We start from the raw sequence: 8,561 nt of genomic DNA on the forward strand, positions 1-8,561 counted from the left end.
CAGGTTGTACAGATGTTTATCTATACAAACCGAAAATAATCAGGAAAAAATAGTATTCAGAACTGCAACTTTATAGAAGCATCTCCCAACAAAACGATGAGCTGATTCAATAATGGAAAATTCAAACAATTGCACTTCATTTTGATTGTGACGTATACAGTATTTATACACCAGTCTTTGCAGTAAGTGTCTATGCTTGGTTTTAATCCCATTTAGAGTAATTGCATATTATTGTGGCAACTTTATTGACTCGGACACAAAGTTAATATGTTGTTTCTGTCTTCAGCACCCTTAGTGGTCATATTCAAACGTCTCAATAACCAGCTAGCGTTCCGCTTCCAGTACAAAAATGCATGGTATTTCCCGAAGGTGGATAGAGACATCCTGAAGGTAAATGAAAACCTTTATCAATAGCAATAAACAGTATGTATGCATCACCTCCCACTATTTCAATTTACTGTAACAACTGTGGAACAGCCCTGAAAGATAGTGTCTGTATTAAAACATTTGTAAAGGAGTCAGTCAGTTTTCAGTTTGTCACCATGGCTACCCCTTTGGCATTGATGGTATCTGCACATTTCTGTATTTTTTTCTGCTTAAAATGGAACCAAAACATTGCTGAACAGTTTTTTGTGTTTTCACAGTTGGAGAAGGCTGCTTTTAACTGCGCTTGTCAGTTAAGTGAAGGTCACTGGTTCCAGAAAGAAAAATTTGGAGCTGGAGAACATTACAGTCTGCAGTCTGTGAGCGAGCCCAAGAAATACATCTCCATGTCACCAAGCAGGGGATCGGTCTTGAGGCTCTGTACAGGAATACATGACTGTGTTCAAGTCACAGATAAGGTGAGAGTCGAGGTACGCTTTCCTTATTTTATAGTATTGCACTTATCTTTTACATGCTCGGAAAATGTTTCCCAGGTAAAAAACAAAAATACATTTTCGTCAGTCGGGGAGGAAATGTACAGAATGTATTCCTTGTGGTGTGAAGCAGGTGGAGGGGAGCAGTAGTGAAAGCTAAAGGGAGGCTGGAGAGCAGATTGGTGAAATGAGGCTGGTGATTGACAGCAGGTATTCAAACAGAACAGGTCTGGATTCATGAATTGCGGCCGAGGTTAGAGCATGTTGAGCAGAGGACACAGGGAGCAGGGAGCCACGCCCATACACATACAGAGAAACAATAAGTCAATAAGAGTCCGTCTGAGCTGGATGAATCTTCCAAAGTTAGTCTTTTTAGTCGTAGAGTTTTAATATATATTATTTTTAATTATTTAAAAAAAAAAAAAAATCCCAATCACTTCCATAGAAAGTGCTTTACAAAGAGTCCTTTTAATGACCAGTATGAACAGGAGGAATAACAGCAGGATGTATCCTCAGAGAAACATGAATATCTGTCCCAAATTTCTTGACAATTCATCAAATGGTTTTTGAGATATTTCAGTCTGGAAAGAAATGGTTTATAAACAGTTGTCTTGCCACGACAGATAAACGAGACCCCTGATATTTGGTTCGTTTAATTTGGCTCTTTGACCGCATCTTTTCACTTTGCTTCTTTTTAGCAGCTCTTTAGCCTGAATTAAATCTAAATGTCTTCATCACTTTAGCAGCTTGTTGGCAGATTATTACCATTGTGTGTTAAAGACCACGGTGACCTTATACGATAGCAGTAACATCGAGCTGATGCGCAACCGAGTCGGTCACTCTGGTCCCTCTCGTTGTGTCTTCTGCTGCCTCACATCCACCCAAAGCACTATAGGAATTCCTTATCATTCTGTGTATGCCTCTAATTTTTAATTCACTGGACCTAACACTGCGTCTTTCTGTTCTTTGTTCCGCAGGCTGCCACTACCAACTCAACTCAGCCTCTCCTTTAGATGCCCTCTTCTGCAATGCACCAGATTACGTTAAAGTTGTCTTTCAAAAGGACCATCCCAGACTTTTTGAAGGCTCCCAGCCCAAACCGAGATCACCCGGTCATATCGCAATCGTTTTTCTCGTTTTGTTTTAGGTCATCATACAACTGGACCAGTGAATTGATCTTATAAAATTAAGAGAGTGTCCTTTTAATGTGAACGTTTTTGTTAATGTTTTTGATATGTTGGTATTTAAGTGGGAAGGGTTTTTTTAAATTATTATTATTATTATTATTATTATTATTATTATTATTATTATTGTTGCATGTTTGTATGACTAACTGTAAGACTGTGAAGCAAACTGGTGACATTTTGTTCATGCCAATTGTTTGTTTTCACCAAAAACAGATCTCTACTGAGACGGGGTGTTTAGGAACTTTTAACAAAACAATATTCATCATCCACGATACCGATTGGCTTTACAAGCATGATTCACCCCTCAGAAAATCCCCGGGTTGAGGTTTGATCCATGGTGACGGTTGCTGTGTGGCTTTTCATGCCTTGTTTGTGGGTGCTATAAAAGAAAAGCTGTAAACTTTATGTATACATATTTATGTAGATCTCAGCAGAAAGCTCTACGGTGAAATCAGGCGTGAATAAATTTAATTTCAAGATTTTTCAATCATAAAAAAACAGAATACCATGGACTCATTTTAACCTGCCAAAACTACCAAATAACCAGTGAATCCTCTGTGATTCATCCTCTCAGTTGGACTGTTTCAGAAAAAAAGTTTTGTTTCACTACATTTATGTTTCACATCATAGAACTGCCTGAGTTTGGTGGTTGTTTGGTTGCATGTCCTTGACCAAAAAACTCACCTGGGTCTCGGCCCATCAGGCGTTGGATGTTATTGAAATGCAGTTCTTAATACCGTCGTGATTTATTCCACTTATCTCACAGATCATCTCTATTAATCTGTTTAAACACGTGTTCAAACTGCACAGAACTCACTGCAGCATCAAGGTTAACAAAGGTTCTCTTATTTATGTTGTATCAAGTGTCATGTGTGTGTGTTATCACTGGAATGCTCTTACTATGTACAAATGCTATTTGTTATATCTGTAATGAACACGATTTTATCAGACCACAGCCCGAAAAACTTTAAAACAACAGTCGACCTCTTATGTTGACCACAACTGTACTGTTGTCTTAATGCCGTGTCACAGTTGTTTGTGAACTTTTGTGTGGTGACCTGCAGATAAAAAACATGGGTTGGATGTTAATAAATTCACAGGATAGAAAGACTTGTGATGAGTTTGTGTGTGTGTGTGTGTGTGTGTGTGTGTGTGTGTGTGTGTGTGTGTGTGTGTGTGTGTGTGTGTGTGTGTGTGTGTGTGTGTGTGTGTGTGTGTGTGTGTGTGTGTGTGTGTGTGTGTGTGTGTGTGTGTGTGTGCCCACCTATAATATCTGTATGGATCCATGACTGACAACACAGTTTAAAATGGTGTTTTGATGTCCATTCCTCTTGTGGGAGGGGTGGGGCTGAGCTGTCATACATTCTGTTTTGGCACTGGCAAAATTAATATATTACAATGAACTGAGTCACTTGTAAACAAGAGCCAAGCCTTCCCACAGATCTGCTACAGGCTCACTCAAGGTAAACTTTGATCAGACTTGCCGGCATGCAATGCAATAGTTTGAATGAAACAGACCTGATGGAAACTAGCTTTATTACATACCAATTACATTGCAATAGTTTCCTTTTATAATAAAACAGTTGTAAACATGAGAACAGTTTGTATTGAATTCAGTCCCTACCACCTGTTGGACTCTCAACCCAAGGGGGAGGTTTTGCATCATTTTCCCAAATAGAATATAGGTTTCAACCTAACTTACAGCTCTGTGAAACTCAGTCTCTGTTTCTTTTGCACCCCTTATCGTTGTAAAAGTGTCTTAGACATTTCAAATAAAGCCTCAACTCTGTCTGGAACGCATATTTTGTTTTATTGTTGTACACCTTACTCTCCACCAGCCTCCCTGACAGGTGCAGTTTGGACCCACAATCTTTATTTCTTTGGTTGTTAATTTATAGTTAATTTGATTTTTGTATTAAACATAGTTTAATTCAACCCCTTCATTACCCCCTGTGTTTAGTTGGAATATCCAGTCAACTGGAGATCAGTTTTATTGTTTATAACGTAATAAAATAATTTTTGGCTATATCGGTCTCAAGTTCCAGTTTATTCTGGCTCCTGTGTATTATCACTTGGTCACATATACAAAGAAGCCATGACTTCCTATAACAAAGCAATACGTCTGGCGAGAAAGGATTACTTTTCTAAGATTATTACAAAGAATGCTGGGAGCTCAAGAATATTGTTCTCCACTATTGAGCAGCTGCTCAACACTAGCCCCGCCCCCCTGCGGGTCTCCGTATTCAAATGTGAAGAACTAGCACTGTTCTTCAGAGACAAAGCCACTTCAATTAAAGCCACTATTGCTGCTCATGTAAACACAGACAAACGCTAAAAATCTTGTAACACAGATGCAACCGTAGGAAAATTCACCTCCATCAACTGACCTTTGTAAGACTGTCACTGGGTGTAACTCCTCCACTTCCTGTATTGACCAACAGCATTTTTTTAACGATGTACATTTCAAGTCATGTCCTCAAGATTATAAACACATCCCTTCAAACAGGCATTTTCCCAGATGCCTTCAGAACAGCTGTTGTAAAGAAACCAAACCTCGACGTCAATGCATTGACCAGCAACAGGCCAAATATCCAACCTTCCATTTATTAGTAAGATACTTGAAAAGATAGTTTCAGTACAAATAACCTCCTTTCTTAAATAAAACAATATCCTGGAGGAGTTTCAGGCTTTAGAGCACATCACAGCACTTAGTAAAATAATCAGAGACCTCTCACTAAACTCCGATGAAAATAAGGTCTCAGTTCTGATCCTGTTGGACCTGAGCGCAGCTTTTGATGCGATTGACCGTGATATTCTGATCAATCGTCTTGAGAAGTCGGTTGGTCTGTCCGACAGTGTCTTAAACTGGTTCAAAACATACATCAAAGGGAGGAAGGAAGGAATCAAATCTACTCTTGCCTCAGAGTTAATAATTCAGAGTATTTTTTACTATATTCAGTGTTTATATTTAACTCTACATGATGATAATTTACTCTATGGAGCATAAAATGAAAACAACTCTACTGCCATTTCACTCAATTTAGAGTTATATTTTACTCCATTTAGAGTAGAATTTCACTCTGTATAGAACTACATTTAACTCTATAAGGAATTGAATTTCACTCGACATATACTTAAATTATGATTAAAACCTGAGAACTTACTCTGGAAGGTTATCTTTAAACCCAACAAGTTAAATAAATCAGATATCAGTATTTAACAAAGCACACTTTATTATTTTGAAAAAATACATAATAAATGTGCAATACATCAAAACAGGTATTTTACAGAATACATTTTAAGAAAATAAAATTGGACATGTGTAAAATGAAAAATGAAATGTTGGCCTTGGGAACAAGGTAGTGATGCCCCTTGCATAGTCCTCTTTAACGCGCCTTGAAGGACTTGTCCTACACACAAACACACAGACAGACTTTACTGTATGTGCTCCAATCAAAAGTATTAATGTGTAAATTCCACCAGCTAAAAGAGAAGTGTTGTACTGTGTCAATTCAAGCCAAAAATGTGTATTAAGAGTGCAGGTATGTAATAATAACATGACAACATACCCATGTTCACTTGTCATATGTGCGATCAATATCTTGACCATATCACATCTTCTGCCATCTGTTAGGCTTTTTGTCGGGCGTACTCATTCATGATTCTCTCTCCTCCAGGTTTGTTCTTCAGGATGTCTTCAATCATCTAAGTGGGAAGAACAAAAATTAACACAATAAAACGTTTAAAACAGTAATGACACATCAAGTATTATCAAGCAGACTGGCCATCATTTTACAACTTCAGTTATTTAGCCATTTAGCACTCAACCTTCAAGTTTGGCATTTGTTTAAACCTTCTGAAAGGATGAAGGGAAACTGCCGAGCTCACCTGAGCTAGATGACTTCCCTCATCTCTTTTTCTTGTAGCAGGACTATGTTGCAATGTAGTGGTGCCGTCCGAGTCCCTCTCATTGTCTCCACTGAAGCTTGCAAAGGAGCATCATGAAGGGGAGCTCAAAGAATCTAGAAATCATTTTAACATTTAACTGATCTGATTAACATTGTGACTATAACACAATGTAAGTGCAGACATCCCTTATTACTAGGGGACTAGAGGAATGCAAATATTTCACATTGTATTATGCCCACTACAGTTCCAGAAAGGGTGGAACAGGTGAGCACAGAAATAAAGATGATTTCAAAATATCTAGATAAGTTTAAAAAAAAAAAACAACCTCAGATATATTCAATTGTCTTGCATATTCAAAACATGTTAGATTGACCAAGCTGTATACATAAATATGAAGTTATAAGTTAATAAGTAACTCACCGTCAAGATTTGGTTCTTGGGGTAAACAAATCTCCAGCACACAAGGTTTTGTTTCTTTAGAAGAAACTCAAACACCTCCTCATCAACTTCGGTCTTCGATTCATCATAGACTTTTAAGTCCGAGGTTGGAAGGTCAAATTTCTTGGCAACTGTAAAGACAAAATAACAAGGGGCAACCTTAGTGATGAATCGGTTGTGTATTTGCAGAAAAACATAACAGACAGAAGTCAGAAGGCCATCTTTACTTGAACATTGTAATCCCAAAACTGACTTGGTGTTCCTTTGCAGACCGTTGCTTTTCCAGGTAAAAGACTTTCAGTTATGGAAAACATAAACTGACATCCCAAGTATATTGTTCCACAGGTTAGTGTGTGTGATATTTTTCACTCACCACAATCCCAAAATTATTTGAAGGTTAGTTGCCCCTCATAACAAATTTACTTCTGACGATCTCTGTACTTCACTCGTACAGCCTGCATCCTTCATGACAAGAAAAATGTAATTAGTTTCATTATCAGAAACTGCCAACAATTTAGTATTTTTAACAGTTACAACTCTAATTAAATGTACATAACCAGTGTAACTGCCAACATTAGTAATACCATAGTAAACTAACATTAGAAAGACATGATAATGCAAAACCTACAGCAGGGGAACGCAAAAGTAGTCCTCAAAGAATTATCTCCGTGACCCTTAAGGGGGAAGTTGTTTAGGCCAAACACACGCGTCTCTGGAGCCAGACAGACTGCAGAAAGATATAAAAAGAAGACAGAGATGAAAAATATAAACTGCAAGAGAGAGAAGACATAAAATGAATGGCATGCAATAGTATCATAAATGCATTGAGAGTGAAAGAAATGTGCTGCAGGGTCACTTCAGCCGGCCCGAATTAGCTGGCTAAGGTGACTAGAAGCCAAATCCTATAAGTAGAGAGGATGTCTGCCTTCCGAACCCAAACTACTGTACAAATTCTGGCTTGCACTATTTGAATATGGTATAATAAGGCTGGTATAATGAACAGTTCATTGTTTCATAGACAGTTGAAAGGAGTTGGCAGCAGTTGGCAGGAAATGCCAGAGCTCCACACCTCAGTGAACAGCACCCGGTGCCTTACCTTGATTAAAGGAAGTCAAATGACATTCCTTAAATGGGGAACAAAAGCTGCACATTTGAACAAACACCAGAAGCATGCACAAGCACTGGAAACCCTCCAGTATTCATGCGGTTAGAAAATACACTCAATACAATAAATAACAAGTTCGGTTTTATCTTGTGTCACAACTCGGCTCAAGGCTGGACAACAAATGGGAGACGCCACACACAAATCCAAAGAGAAAAGAACAAAATATGGGAATGTCAGTAGTGTAAGCATGTGTGGATGGGCGAAGAGTGAATGTAAGCATTAATTGAACTAACAAAAGCAAATGAATCTAAATGTAAGCCATATGGTCAAGGTTCTCAGCAGAGGAAAAGAGAGAGCAATCACAGGAAGGCAACCCTTGTATACTCTTAGGCCACTTCGTCCTCAGGTGCAAGCAACCAACAGGACTGACCCCTTATAACTGGTACTCCTACAAGACACACAGGGGGAGAGTTGAAGTAACAAGGAGGGGAGGGAGAGAGAGAGAGAGGCAGAGAGATAGAGCCGTCTCACTTGTGTCTGCAGGTTATCTCTTTTCTGCCTGTGCCATATTTTTCTTATCACTTCTCAGTGTCCAGAAACAGTCTTCCAACATTGAGGTGCTCCACTTTCCCAGGTGCAGCTACCTTGTCCATGTGAGTATACTGGAATAAAGAAAAACGATGGGGGGCAGAAAATTCAGAGAACATATGTGGATTCAAGTGGGCAAAAGTAGACGAGGAGCGAGCTATTTTCATACATGTCACAAAATGTTGGTTAAGCTTGTGTTAGTGGTGCCGTGCTGATGTGCTCAGGAAACAGTGGACCTCTGGCTCCTCTCGCAGCCATCCGTTTGTCAGCAGTGTAAACATCCCTACAAATCTTGCATCTTGGGACTAATGAGTGTTCGTTGGAAAACCAGAAAGCCCAGCGTACAGCATTGTGAAATATTTCATGGACACAATCATTTATTTTTGGGTTATTTGGACATTTTTGTGAAATGAGCTGCCACGCTGAAGTCGGCCACTTGTCACCGGTAAACTTCCTCCAGGGTAGCTCTGTACCTAA

This window comes from Brachyistius frenatus, unplaced genomic scaffold (genome assembly GCF_029030835.1).
Source record: "Brachyistius frenatus isolate BFR_SWC_R1_liver_20210118 unplaced genomic scaffold, ASM2903083v1 Contig_60, whole genome shotgun sequence".
Taxonomy (NCBI): domain Eukaryota; kingdom Metazoa; phylum Chordata; class Actinopteri; family Embiotocidae; genus Brachyistius; species Brachyistius frenatus.